The 14,947-nt window shown below is 45.1% G+C and overlaps 1 pseudogene across 1 annotated transcript in view; it reads right to left on the bottom strand.

Moving 5' to 3' along the window:
* The window catches only part of LOC146181022 (sphingomyelin phosphodiesterase-like), a 28,042-nt pseudogene extending 15,261 nt beyond the window's left edge, over positions 1 to 12,781 (bottom strand). The window contains exons 1-7 of the transcript XR_014700404.1: positions 12,619 to 12,781; positions 11,912 to 12,069; positions 10,888 to 11,119; positions 5,919 to 6,088; positions 4,789 to 4,899; positions 2,720 to 2,800; positions 1,160 to 1,247 (exon numbers count right to left, since the gene is read on the bottom strand). The product of XR_014700404.1 is annotated as a sphingomyelin phosphodiesterase-like (transcript). The remainder of the gene's footprint in view (positions 1 to 1,159; positions 1,248 to 2,719; positions 2,801 to 4,788; positions 4,900 to 5,918; positions 6,089 to 10,887; positions 11,120 to 11,911; positions 12,070 to 12,618) is intronic.
* Positions 12,782 to 14,947: the final 2,166 nt, after the last annotated feature.

The raw sequence follows: 14,947 nt of genomic DNA, 5'->3' as shown, positions 1-14,947 counted from the left end.
AAAATCGTCTCGCTCCACGCTCCCTCATACTCGCGCTTCTGTCCATCTCCATCCCCCCTGCGCACGCCATGACAGTGATACAACCACGCCACCTATAGACGTTGAAAAGTACGAACAGTAATAAGGACATGGCACAACAGACCAAAGCAATGCCAAACTGCTCATAACTTTTCTTCTGTTCATTGGTGTGATGCACGATCATTAAGCAGTTATAGACAATTCCATTTACTGTCTATTAAAAGCACGCACACTTTTCCAGGAGTCTTTTCTCAGCGCTGCGGCTGGCCCATATATTTACAGGCAGACGAATATCGCTTCAAAATGTGTCTCAAGCTTTAACTCACGAAGTGGAGCTCTCTAAAAAACGGTCGCAGATGGCACTTCAATTTGCGTAAGAGAACAAATAAACGGGGAAAGCACCTTCACAGTAATGTTTCAGTGCTGCATTGTCATTAACATCAATAGTATCATCGTAATTCTCAACTAAATATACCATCATTTCCATCGCTGCTGCCATCAACTTTATCAACTAAATGCACTGTCATTGCGAGCGCTACACTAACCATTATCACTATCACTATATCACAATTACCAACTGAAGTCACCATAACTGGCATCGCTACTATGATCGTTATCATTTACAATCAATATGATTCTAATATAATCTATTCGCTATACAAGAACAATTGCTATTGTCATCATAACCATTTTAATTTGAACACACCAGCATTGTAATCGTTACCATAATCATTATCATTAGCACTAACTGCTGCGTCGTTGTTGTCGCCTTTATTATAATTACAGTAAATAATAAGAATTACGATCTATGTCGCCAGCTTGGCGTGGAGTAGTAGTTTACGTGCTTTTCTGGGGTATTAAGGATAGTGGTTTGGTTGCTGTTGAAGACGGACGATTCCTTTGAGTGCTGGTGTAAACAGCAATTACTGATCGCTCTTTCTGTACACGGCGCGCATGAACTAAAAGGCTTTCGCCTCAAAAGAAATTACTGAGGTGTACTCGAATCGAACTGTACTGTCTTTTCTCCTGAAATGGGAAATTGAAACGTTGAGATATCTGTAGGGTCGACGCGTGCAAATGGCTAACCTTTACAGCCTTCGGATATTTCACAGGGCAGTAAGCCGACGTGCTTCGTACTCACCTTCTCTCTCTTTCTCTCCGATTCTTTAAGCTCGTTAACCAACCATTCGAGCTGCTGTGCAGGGTCAGCTGCATTAATGAGAAGCCACCTGGGTTCAAATAAGTGAGACTGTAAGTCTTTCTTGGCCAAGTTGCTGGAGTAGGTTAGAAGCGGCGAAATAGTAGAAAACAGAACACTACAAAAAAGCACTTATTAGGACGTCATTTTTCATAGTATTTTTATTCTTGTGATTGCGCCTTTGCGCTGGTCTTTGAATGAAGAAACAAAGTGAAGCAACTTGCTCTGAGTAAAATTTATTTACTTACGACCGTAATCTCCAAAGCTTTCTCATGATATCGGTTGTTATAAGAGTCTCAAGGGACATAACTTATTCTGAATGGTTATATTGACATGCATCAAGACTAGAAAAAGAAAAAAAAAACTGAATGCAAGCATTGAATTCCTGACCTGCTAAAAGCTATGGACGAGTTTAAACAACAAATCATAAAGCTATTGCAGTTGAATAATATGATGTGCCTTGCAAATAATGCGGGATATTCAGATTTATTGGATAGTATTTGCAAGGATGAAGCGGCTCTGGAATAATTACAAGATTGTTTTATCGAAGTATTGAAGAGAATTGTCAGATTTTTCAACGCGTGAGAGGATATTTGTTTAAAGAGTTTTTATTCGTTCCCATCAAGGGGTTATGGCTGCCACAGCAATCTAACACAGGACGTATTTGACAGCAGCTAGAAACGTAGAGACTTCAGATCTACGATGTGCGTATATGTTGATTGTTATAGTGAAATAAACAATTTGCGAACAATATGTTTCCGCATACAACGTTCGGTTGAAAAATGGGACTTCCTGCATAAGAAACATCTAATATGCAGTCTTCGTACCTGCAGTACTGACCAAAATGGCCTTTTTGAAATTCTCTATTGATACAGCAATTGCTTAAGATTGCACTCAAGACTCTTAGTAAATAATCAATCCGAGAGTAGTGTCAGTTAAAGTTGGCAGGAAGTTTCAAGGGAAAGCTAAAGAGTTAATTACTGAATGCCATGTTAGGCAGCCAGCTAAATACCTCGTCTTGTTGCATGTATTTTCACCATAGAAATGTTAGAGGAACATTCAGTCGCACTTTTTTCATGGGCCTAATGACCACAAAATGAACCCTATAGTTTTTAGGACTAAAAGAATGAATTACGTAATCCCCCTTCTTCTCAAATTACCTGTTCCCTAAAAAATACATTAAACATAGAGGCACTGGTGATCGTTTAATATGACACTTTTACTTCTGTTTGCGTCGACTCTCGCGGCGACACATTCTGTATTCGAAAAAGTGCCCGATTGTTGACAAACACAATGTATCATGCAAAGTGCTACTCACTATATTATAATCAAATGTCACCTTACGCGTAACGTATGGTTCTGCTGTTTCGGCGAGATGTGCGATGGCTATGCATGCCTAATTTGGTTGTAGCCTACATTCCTCTTTTCTTATATAAAAGGGTGCACAAATTGATCTCATTGTGTTCAAGTCAAAGAAATTTACTTCGACGCTAGCTTTCTTACCAGTTCAGGCTGCTACAGTAGTTCGTGTTGAGGGAGATGACCTTGAGTCCCGGAAAAGGCCGCGCAGAGTAAAATACCGCTCTATAACGACAATGAAGTGATACACCTTAAGTTGCACTCTGTGTTAGCTGAATATTTTGTCACAATTTAACGGAAAAGCAATACAGACCCTTTCTCCAGAAAATACTGCGGCGGCACAGTAAGCTAAAGATCTCCGGCATGTTTATAGATGGTGGCACTTGGCCACTGACAATAACTAACTGGTCGTCGGGTGCGTGTTTACTCGGGAGCCATAACATCGCCGATTTGGAAGGTTCTGCCACCTCCAGCTTCAATTTGAGGTGGTAGGGTGGCGTGAAAAGCAGCTTCTCAGGACCCTTGCATCACTTGTTAGAGCAGCTGCTCGTAGGCCACAGTGAAACGTTGATACGGTTATGTCAAATCCGGGCTTCGTATTTCCTTCGGGAGCTCTGCCTTAAAATGTGGTAGCTCAAGAATGCATGCTGATTCGTATTTGCCGCATAATAGTGACACAAGTTGGAAAATAGTGGAAGTACGAGTAGTAGAGTTCATGTACACCACGGTCCACTGTTAAAGAGAACATGCGGCCGTCTGACGGCTGCACTCTAAAGCGCTCCTGCAAGCTCCGGCGTGAAGCGATGGGAGAAAGTGCATGCGGGAGAAGCATCACCGTCGCTCTTTCTGAGCATTCACATTCACATTCGGGTTATAGATCAATTGGCTCTCGGCCTACTATCTGATCTGCTAGCCGTCCTGGTCAGGTCTGTCGGTAGAGCGACTGCCCCGAAAAGGCGCTGATGCCGGGTTCGATCTCCGGATCAGGAGGAATTTTTCTTTATCTACGAAGTTTCTGAGAAAGCTGTATAGCTTTCTTTTCTAGCCGTAAGGCTGCGCTTGGGTAGAAGTCAATGAGTAATTACTGCCTTGTTAGAAACCTACTCCACTTCGAGGGATTCCCTTAAAAATTTGACCAACACCATTCCCACTTCGAATTATAGATCAATTCGCTCTCGCTCTACCATGTGATATGCTAGCCATCCTGGTTACCTCAGTCAGTAGAGAGACTGCCCCGAAAAGACGGCAGTGCCGGTTTCGATCTCCAGATCAGGACGAAGTTTTCTTTAACTACGAAGTTTCTAAGAAAGCTTGATACCTTTCCTTTGTAGCCGTACGGCTGCTCTTGGGTGGATGTGAATGAGTAATTACTCGCTTATTAGAGGGCTGTTCATCCTTGCCAGTTGTCGGCAGCAGCCCTCTGTGAAGCGTATGGGATGCGCCATTGCACGTTTAGATTGGTAGTGGACCGTACTGTACATGAACAAGAATCCGCATGGGTAGCCGGAAACATTAACCATTAATGCTTTCGCATCAAACCCTAACAGATGGAACTTAAGTTTTCCGGTAATCATGTTATCACTTTTTACTGTTTTCTGACCACTTGTGTTGCAAACGTTTACTGCCATGGGCTTTGAACTTATGGGATGGACTTACACTGAATACAGAGCCGAGGTACCCACTCACAACAGCTCTTTGCAGTTGCATCCGTACGGACACTGCTGTTTTTCTGTCACGTAATCTTGACGTTTTCAATTGACCATGTTTTATTTATTACTGCTTCAATGAAATTATAATGAGCCATCGCCCTCAACATGCATGCATGCAAATATAACAAAAATATTTTTATAGCATCTCGTTGAATTGTTGCAGAATGCTTGTAATGTTTGATTTTCTACACCGCTAAAAACAAAGGGGAAAATACAAGCCCCTGTATCTCGTCCCTTGGTGATGCTATAGAACACCAAGTAAATTACCCACCTACCAGAACCCTCTCCTTTTGATTCCAATTTTCTATTCGGCTCTTTTTATAGTATCCAGAGCACGTACGCCTTTTCTCAACTGTTTCTGACACAGGTCCCCACAAGAAAAGCCAAAGAAAGAATGCGACTAACTGCATCAGAAATGGGAGCATTTATAATGAACCAGAAATTAGCACATGAAGTATCACTTAACGCAACTGAACGTTTCCGACGATTCCTGCAAAAGCACACCTGCGGACTGTAGAGGTCGCCGACGAGGGTAGCCAGCGCGACCACTGCTGCGCCAGGGCTCCAAAGATCCACGAAGCCGACATCTTGCCTTTTTGTTCAGGCGGCGCGAAGCTGCGAGGCACGAAGTACATGTATAATTTAGCTGTTTGCTCTTGCCGCAGTTTCTTAATATTTATGCGATCGATCGACTACGACTAGAATCATGCTGGGTTAGTGTTGCGGGGTTGTTCTGCGGCTCTCGAGGGAATATAGTAAAGCACGTCATGGCAGTGAGGGAATTTTCGCACCACACCGAGCTATATAAGGTGCGTTTATGGCGGGTGGATGTTACATTTATTAACAAGTACCTTTGTAGGGAGAAAATAAGCTGTCCACAAGAGATTACTGGGACGGAGAGCAGTATCCATTGTTTCAGGCGCTAACATGAGCATGTCTAGCGTTTTCATGCTATGGTTAGCTTGGTCACGAGAAAAACCCAAACGTATGTTCTGCCTGTCTGATTGATATACCTTTTTTTTTTAGTTAGTTGCCGCTGATTTTTACTACTGTGGTGCACAACAGGATATAAATTACTTGAGATGTATGTACCTGTGCAGAAGAAAGTAAACGGAACGCGCAAATTCGTTCCCAAGATTTTTCACTTGTTATATAATATAAACTGGCAGTCGTGGTATGTGCGAACCAGCCGTAGACGGCAGAACCCATTCATTGAACAAATATTGTTTTCTTATCCCCGTGCATAAGGCGTGATTTTTATCTGAATGATCAAGCGTGCTCCGTTTACTTGTGTCCGCGCCTTTACGCCTTGACTATACGCATATTAGAAAAAGTGCACACAGACTTGCGACAATGACCGTATTGATCAAGGCGTCCGACAGGGGCCCTCGCTACTGCGCCTTTTCATGGCTTTGACACAAATTGCCGTCAGGATCATGCTTTCTCCTGTTTCGCGAGCCACGATAGCGCTGGTTAAGTTTATTATTCGGGCATCATAATCTTGAATCTCAATAAGGGACGCAATAGCCCCGCTAAAGGCAGAATACACAGCTTGTCTTTAGTTCGCGAGTAGCGTTTGTTTTAAATATAGGTTAGTCTATTACACACAGAGTCCTGCGCTTGCCCATGCTCACCAATTCGCTGGGTGTCCCTCGTGGTTCCCTACTGTGGGAAAGACAGGCACTCCTGGTAGAAACTTGGCGATCGCATCAGCCGTGTACTTTGTTATGGCCAAGTTGCTTTCACGAGATGTGTTCCACACGTCGTGGGGGACCATGTCTCCCGTCCATATCACGTAATCTATCTGCATCGCAGCACAAGCATCAGTAAACAAGACACAACACGTGAGTACAACGTGCACTGTAAACTCAAAAAAATACACACATCGTATTTTATTTCTTCCTAAAATATAAGTGTGCCACTCAGCAAAACATTAACTTTATTCAAAGTTATGGTTTAAAATGGTAAACGAAAATAATGTCTAGCTGCATATAAAAAGTTTTTTTTTTCACGCACATATTGCGACCTGCTGAACGCAAGGTAATTTCGTAATCCTTCCCTCCATAAATCCAATTTTCTAAACCCACATAGCAATGATTTATATCACTGAACATGACCTACGAGTTGAAGTCGAAACTTACAAATGCATTGCGCTCTTTGTCTATTCTATTTAATCGAAAGAAGTGCATAGCTGAGCACCCTTGATGGTGATGGGTTTCTTGAACTCGTACACTTTTTTTTTTTCGCTTTCAATTTCATTTTTAAGTTAACGCTTGTCCTGTTTTCCTCCCTTGTCCTCGTCCGTCTCGCCCTAAGCCATCATTGATAAGCCTTTGGCTTATGGTTAGCATGTTTGTCTCAAAATACGAAGATCCAAGTTTAGATTCCCTTTCAAAACCGAATTACCTCAATTTTCTTTTCAGCTTGATTATGGTTTTTCTCGAACCGTTCTGAGCCTCTGGCCAAATTGACTAAACCTAAACGCTTTTCACCTATTTCGTCTTTTCCTAATGGAAAAGCATTGCATGTCCTATTAGAAAACAATATGTAGTTACAGTCTCCCATTCGGTGCGAAAATTATTAGGACTTCAAAGTAGGTAAACCTTAGTGGGAAAGGCGATTACTTTTTAACATCATCATCATCAGCCTGACTATATTCACTGCAGGGCGAATGCTTCTCCAATTTTCTTCCGATGAACCTGGCCCTGTCCTAGCTGCATCCTTGACCCCTGCGATATTCTTAATCTCATTCACCCACCTAATCTTCTGCCGCCCACTGCTACGCTTACCTTCCCTCGGAATCCAATTGGTTACTCTTAGAGACGATTGACTACCTTCTCTTCGAACTACATGCCCTGCCCATGCCCATTTCTTATTCTTAATTATGACTAGAATATCAGTAACTCGAGGTATTTCCCTGACCCACTCTGAATGCTTCCTATCGCTTACATTACACATACAATTTCATTTAACAAGAGGTTAATGAAGATGCCAACTTACAGCGCACAACATGATGCTAGGTTGCAGGTTATCCCATGGCGCAATCGGCTGTCGCGATAGTAACGACTTTCCTTGTTGCTAGCGGGCTCTGAAAAACTCGTCTTTGGAAAATCGCCCCGCCCCAATATTTGTTTTCGGTGAAGCTTGGAAGATACGAGCTAAATATTTAAAATGAGTGTGAAATAGCGCTTTTGCACCCTAAATGATGCAGTCAAAGGTCAAAGCTGTCATTATGCACTCTTCGAATTACCCTTCTCTCCCGGGACACGAGAAGAGTGGCAGCCCGATTTGTAGGGTGAATAAGCAATCAGGAACAAGGTGTGCAAAGGTGTCCATATTAGCACAGACAAAAACTTGGAGTGCCGTCATGATCTCAATACCGGGAGAATGGAAGCGCTTCAGAAACTTCGGAGAACTGAAAACGCTATAGAGAGCTCCGCGGGGAAGTGGGCGGAAGCGTCGTACAGCGAAGAAAGTGTGTGTGGTTTGTTGGCCACGTATGTTTGTTAGCGCCGATGTCCGAAATAAAGCGTGCTAAAATTGTTTGACGTCTGGAATACTGAGCCGAATATCAAGTATGAAGCCCTTGTGAGGATCGCTGACCAGCAGCAAATTGCTGGTAAGAGCGATAGCCTTGATATAAGCAAGTTTCTGCTCAAGCCAGCTGCCCCTGGTGCATTTCGGCCAATCCGGTCTGCTCGTACTAGCTCTGCAATTAATGCGTCGCTATAGTTAATCCTATGATTGTTTTACTACGGCAGGATAGGATTCACAATAAGACAGTTTCATAAGTAGACGATTTACGACAGCGTTGATCAGTTCCAAAGAGCCGACCGCCGCGGCTTCAAAGCGAAAAAATTTAGGCCTAGCGACGGCGAGGGACGGGCACGCACGGCGCCGTCGTTCGCCGCGCTCGCGCGCCCCACCCCGCGGTAAAGTGTAACTTACCTCAACCTGCTCGCGGCATCCCGTGATGCAAGCGTTGCAAACTCGTGTACTTTCATTACAGCTAAGGCTGCTGCACTTTTTGGAGTTCTGCTCAGCAACAAGCCGTTCAAACGATACTGCAGGTCGGACAAGCACGCAGTCGCTGCGCTGTCGGCCGTAATCGAAGACTTCGGGCGGCACAGTAGACACCGCATATTCTATACATCGATCTTTAAACGTGATATAGTAGGCAAATGAATAACTTTGTGAAGCAGACCCGCTCGTACGTTTCGCGCATTCGGGCGCCGACGAGTAGCCTCCGTCAACAGACGCTGCCATAGCCTCGGCTAACGACGCAAACCGAAGTTGCCAAGCTCAGTTTGCGATAATCGCGGTTAGTGGTGTAATCATGGTTCGGTCCGCCGTGTAACATGGGCTAACCACGGTTTCAGGTAACCGCGGTCACGCTGCGCGACCTGGCAATTTCCTCATGCATGTGCGAGCGAAGACGGGTTGACCCGAGTACGCCAGCGAGCGAGCAGGCGCGCGGCAACCGGAAGTTCGTCGAAGTGACGTATTTCTGGGTGGAGCTTTGAACTTGCTTGTATTCTTTATTTTTTATGACTTCCTTAGCGTACGAGTGGAGAGCGAAAAGTGTACTTGTCATTTTTAATCGCCGATATCTGTAGTGTTTCAGAAGCTAGATCGACTTTTTTTTTTTCGGGAGAATGATGAATGGTTCAATATCTATTAGTATTATGGCGTTGTTTACCCTTCTTGGTGACCGTTTCTATGGACCTTTAAATTCACGAAAGTGCGTATCACGGACATAGGTTGGGTGTGAAACATAGTCGGCGCTGCGATCAGGATAGTAGCGAGGTTGTGGCAGTGGAACAAAACGGCTGCGGCAATGGCGAGAAATGTGGCCGACACGTGAGCAGTTGAAGCATATGGGTTGGTCATCCGAGGTTCGCCATTCGTCTGGGCTGCGGTAGCAGTAGCGGTATCGCGTCGGAAAGGGCGTAGTAGGAGCCGCACCTGCTACGACTGGAACGTTAGGTTGGAGCGAGGGCTGTGGGGAAGGCTGGCCCCAGTTGAAGCCCAGATTCGTGCTTAGGCCCACATTTGCGAACTTCTAGCAAACGACATATTGGATTAAGGCTATAGTAGGATATGCTGGCTGAGGAGAGAACCCAACGAGTGTCATTTCTTCCATCTCTCGGCGAACAATCCTGGTCAAGTTGGAGGGATGATATGGCTGCTGCAATGTTGGACTATCTTCGCACGAGGACGTAGCAGCTATGTTTGGCAAGCGGTCGAAGCGGTGAGTAATGCGGCGGTGTTTTGCTTGCTCAAACTGCCGGCAAACTTTGATGACTGAGTCGACCGTCGGACAGTCTTTGCAAAGCAGCAGATTCTAAACATGGTCTGCAATTCCCTTTAATATGTGGCCCACCTTGTCTAATTCGGACATGGCGCAGTCAGGTTTTCGGCATAGCGCTAGAATGTCTTGAATATAAGAGAAGTATGATTCCGTGGAACACTGGGCACAGGATGCGAGGTCTTTTTGTGCGCCGAGCTTGCGTCCGATCGGCTTGCCAAATAGGTCTCGAAGCTTCTCCTTTCACATACCCCACGATGTGATGTCGTCTTCATGCGTCTCAAACCAGACGCGCGCCGTACCTGCCAGATAAAAGATTACGTTGGCGAGCATGAGGGTCGCGTCCAACGGTTGTGCTTGCTGACCCGCTCGTACTTAGCAAGCCAGACTTCGGCGTCGACGTGGTCCCGCAAAAGGTGGCTGGATCACGAGGCTGCGTCATGACGATGGTGGGAGATTATGGTGCCGCTGAAGAAGGTGTCGCGTCGGATTGCATTGTGATGGTACCAATCTGGCGGTCACTACGAAGATCCAGGTTTGATGACTTACGTACTTCCAGAAATCCTTCACCAAATGTTAAAGAAATGTACAAAGCGGTAAACGCTAGTTCACTGTTAGACGCACCACCATACACCGCACACCAAAGAACGAATCCAGCTCAGCCTGAGCGTCGTCTTTGTCACTACACCTCACCAGCACATCGTCGACGTCTCGATACTGCGCTCTGGAACAATATATTATTTCGTTGCTTGCATGCGCTCTCGACGGCAATTTCGTCTGAAATCAGGCAAGAGAGATCTGTACTGATTTTGCGGGTAGCTGCCCTAGTAAAATGCGGGAATATGCATTAATCTGGTACCAGTCATAATAGTACGTGTAATCTTTAAAGTGCGCGCCTAATGTTGCTCAGCTGTGAGACATTTTTATTATCAGCAAATACGTACAGATAAAGAGCTTGAAATACAATTCCAGAAATAAGACTGATATGCCCGAGTACTGTAGTAGTCAACCTTATGATCCCATGATAAGCCGATAATGAACTGTGGGATTAACATTAATAGGTCACAAAATGTGGCAATGAAAAAAACGGAGGAATATCATTATAGTATGAATGCCCAACCCTGGCGCTCGGGTCATCGGCCCAATATTGGTACTCTGTTAGTAATACACTTGGTTGGGTTTCTTGTGCTTATCCACCACTCTTATTTTGAAACAAACGCTCATTTGCCCCATTGGTGAAGAGTCTCCGTATTTCTGGAGACCATTGTCCCCTGAACTGATAATTCCACACTCGCCTTGTGATGTTTGTGGACATTCTGCAGCATATTCTCGAATGTCCTTGATGGAAGGTCACATTTGCCCAGGGAACCCCCAGCGGCCTGCGGGAACGTTGGCAATCCAGTTGGCGTTGCCGTGCTCCTCGCGGCAGCAGAGTGGCTCGGGGCAGTCAGCGCGGCTACCCTCCGAGTACCGAAAGTCCACGTGGGTGTCGCTGATGTGCAGGAAGCGCAAGACCGGAGCGCTTTGCTGCATTATTGTTGAGAACCCATGAAAGAATTACTTGGGCGGTTTGTCGCTAGTTGAATGCAGTTCTTCATATTTTGAAAAAGAAAATCAATGGATGTGACAAGGTGTGTGACTGTCGATGGTGCGTGTGTCTCTTTTCCTTTAAAGGGACGTTGCATAGGGCAATCAATACCGTTAAAGGAAACGAATTATTTTGTGCTGGAAGTATACAGATAACCCATGCATGCATTCGTCGAAACACTTTTTGTTTTTCAGGTGTAAGGCTTTAAAATGTCTCTAACGTCATTTGAGTCTGGTAATCGCATAGCCTCAGCTGAGTGGCAGCCAGGTGATATTTAAGGTATGTGTTGTACAGATTGTCAAGCTTTAAAAGGAGCGAAAAATGTCGGAAGGTTTCAGGATTTAAGAGGGTGGTAGCGAATCACCTGATCTCTTGATTGGCTACTCAGAAGTATATATAGCGCAGTACATTTTATATACATTTGTTAAGCTCGAGCCCGCATATAGTAGAAGGTTTCTGTCTGAAACAGAAAATATTAAACAGGGCAGAGTCTTGTGGCACGAGCGCCGCTTTATCCGAGGAAGAACGGCTATGGCTGCTACTGGTTAGAGGAAAAGGGATACCGAAGAGAGATGAAATTATTCTCGCACGGTACAAAGAACCACTTGAAAAGCAATACAGCGCATTTGAAGTGCGCTGCTTTGCTTTCTAAGATGATTTACCAACTGGCCCGTTCCTTCACCCTTGAAAATACGCAGAACGACAGCTGATTATAGTGGTCTGCTGCATACCTTGGGCTTTCTAGGCTTTGGTTGTAACTTCCGGCGTGGCGGCAGAGTGATGGTCCAATTGAACGCCTCTTTATCTCCGCACTCCTCTCCAAGCACTGAGCTGCAGATCTGGCTGGCGCTCAGAGTAGTTCGCTTCATCACATAGAAGAACTCGTCTTGCACACAATTATGAGTACTGTTGATGTTCCTGTTGAGAGCGCATATTTAAGGCACCGGACACAAAGCATATCAGCTCTTGTTTAAATCTCTTCTAACACAGTGATTTAACAACTAAATACACCGTTACACCTCAGTGGTAAAGTCACGGTCTCAGATAATAAAATCGCTGTGCTACTGAGCTAATTGCCTCTAACTAGCTGCCAAAGGTCACCTACTCAAAGACGCAGATTTAATGCATATCGGTATCAGTGGCTTGGCGGGAAAGCCCTATCAATTCTGGTCGAAATAATTTCGCTTATAACTGGTTACCAAAGATTACCTCATTCACGACGCAGCTTAAATAATTATTCGTATGACTGGACTGTAGGTGAAGAGCTATGAGACATGTATGGAGCACATTCTTGTGCAGAAGATTTTGATTCGCTGCGCCGTGAGCAAAATAAGGAGGACGGTGAAAATAAAAAGAACAAAGAGGTGCCAGGTGTTCTAAATTCAAATAATATAGCTACGAGACAGCGCTTTAAAATGAGTGAGCTTGAGACGTACCCTAAAAGTCTTCACGAGGCCGTCGCAGACACGGTCAGTGCCGGCCATCCCGACAAGCTTGCATTTATGGCTGAGGTTATCGGCAATCAAATCTTCGGACATACCGCTCCGGATATCCTTTAGCACTTTGCCCGCCGCTTAGCTGCAGATGCCGCAGCTCGGCATTTGTCTGGACGAGGATAGTGCAGTCAGCTCCTGCATTCAAGCAATATAGAGCATGGTATGGTGCATAGAAGTATCGCGTGGTTTGACAAGGTATACGCACGACACATTATGGTACGTATTTTCGCACGTGTGGTTCAATGTAACAAAGTAACTCTGGGAAATTGGCAAAGTGTAACGGCAGGCTTCGTGTTGATTTCATTGAGATAGCATTAGAGTCTATAATTGTCACACAGTTCTGGTGGCACGCGTGATGAAATGTTGTAATTCGTTTAAAGAATCACGTGGTATAGTGATGTTTACAACTAGCACTCGACGCGGGATATGTGATCTTGTGGCTTCATCAACCTCTCGTTGATCAGGGGCTTCCTTGCTGAGTTGCCTGGCACTCAACAGCGCCTCATGTACATTCCAGGCTTTGAATTGTACCTCGCGTGTGATGTCTCGAGTCTACGTGGCACGGCCGAGTCGGCAATTTGGCAATGTCTCTGCAGTGAACAATAAAGAACTTCGACATCATTCACACACTCTTAACTGCAGTGAGATTGCATTGTGAAATGCTTCTGAAGGAAAACAATTAGTTGCATGTTAAGCGACCTATATGTTGATGAGATATCATCGCCGCATGGACCTTATGCGCCTTGTTATGATCGTGCATGGTCCGCACTTGTGCGCACTATTGTTCGCCTGTGGGCATGGATATGTGCTGTGGATATCTGCTGTTGGTGCAAGGGCTCTAAGGGAGCCTGTTTCCATGAATCCTTTTGCGTGAGCCTGTTTTGCTTTGTGGAGACCCTGCAAATGCCAAATTGGCCCTGTCAAGGAAACGTCAAGAAAAATACAAAGAAACGTCGCCCTATGAGAAATAGGCGGATGTGCTTTTGTTCAATTGTTCACCCTTCCCGTCGAGAAGCGCTATTGTCAAGTGAGGAATGCCTATTGTCCAAAGGAGAAGACAGAGTGACACGTCCGCTAACGTACAGGACAAGAAAGGAGCATGACGAATACGGCCATTAGAGGAATTCCCGGGAATGCAGGAAAGATTTGTAATTGTCGGAAAGGGACAATGCTGGGAGCAGTATGTGGCGCGCACGTGCACTGGGTTTCTGAGAAGGAAATCCACTTGCCGGAACTACCCTATCGGATCTTTGCTGAAGAATAGAAACGGACCTCCTCGCCGTTCCCAAGCTCTACCCGCCAACAAGTGACCACGCCCAACGAAACAATACCGGATCAGTCAGTGCATCAGACCATCAGTGCAGTGATGTGTTCAATTGGATGCCGATATCTGAGGGGCGGGCCCTGGAACTGGTTGGTCAGCATCTTCAGAGCGGAGCTGGACATAGGGGGTTTTAAAGACGTTGCAGAGCACGAAATGACGCTCTGAGCCCTGGGTAAACGGCTCATCCAGACGCTTCTCGCTATGGACTCTTAACGCTTGCCATTTTGCTGATATACTATTTTTTTATGTAAATAGGTTTTCTCAAAGTGCCATTAAACCTGCTTGTATATATTTTACCAACTTCGAAGATTCAAACCTTCATCAACCCGGAGTCTCTGCACGCTACCAAGTGAAGGCCGGGTCGACTTAGTCCCAGTGTCACGACAACTGGTGACCAGCTTTGGGATCCTAATCTACAAGCCACAATATCTGGTCATTGGAGGTGGATCAGAATCTACAAGCCACAACATCTGGTGATCGGAGGTGACATCTCAAGCAACAAGCAGGAGCAGCAATCGGCCAACAAGAGAGCATCTCGGAACATCGATCGCATGTGTGGGTGAGTGCTTGGCTTTTCTTCTGATGTGGACCAGGTTCTAGAACAAGGTTAGATTTTAGAACTGGTAAAGAGTATTGAAACGCCTTTAGGTTTGGTAGTTTGCACAGTTGTTTTGGAAGTAGCCGACACTCGGAGCGATCATGGACCTACAAAAGCTGCAGAAACCGGAACTGTTGCTATTGTGTGAGGAATTGGGAATTGATACAAGTGGTTTGGCACAAAAACCCTTAATTATAAAGGCAATCACTGATTTGGGAACCGATGATGAGGAGCTCCGTGAAGCATGGAACCTCATCGGACAAAAAAAGGAGGAGCAACTCAGCAGAAAGAGCGGGAAAAAGAGGAAAAGAGGCGTGAGCGTGAACTTGAGAGGGAAAAAGAGGAAAAG

This window comes from Amblyomma maculatum, chromosome 8, assembly GCF_055883805.1.
Source record: "Amblyomma maculatum isolate TAMU_Amacu chromosome 8, ASM5588380v1, whole genome shotgun sequence".
In the NCBI taxonomy this organism is placed as follows: domain Eukaryota; kingdom Metazoa; phylum Arthropoda; class Arachnida; order Ixodida; family Ixodidae; genus Amblyomma; species Amblyomma maculatum.
This window is presented reverse-complemented; position numbering and strand designations above follow the sequence as displayed.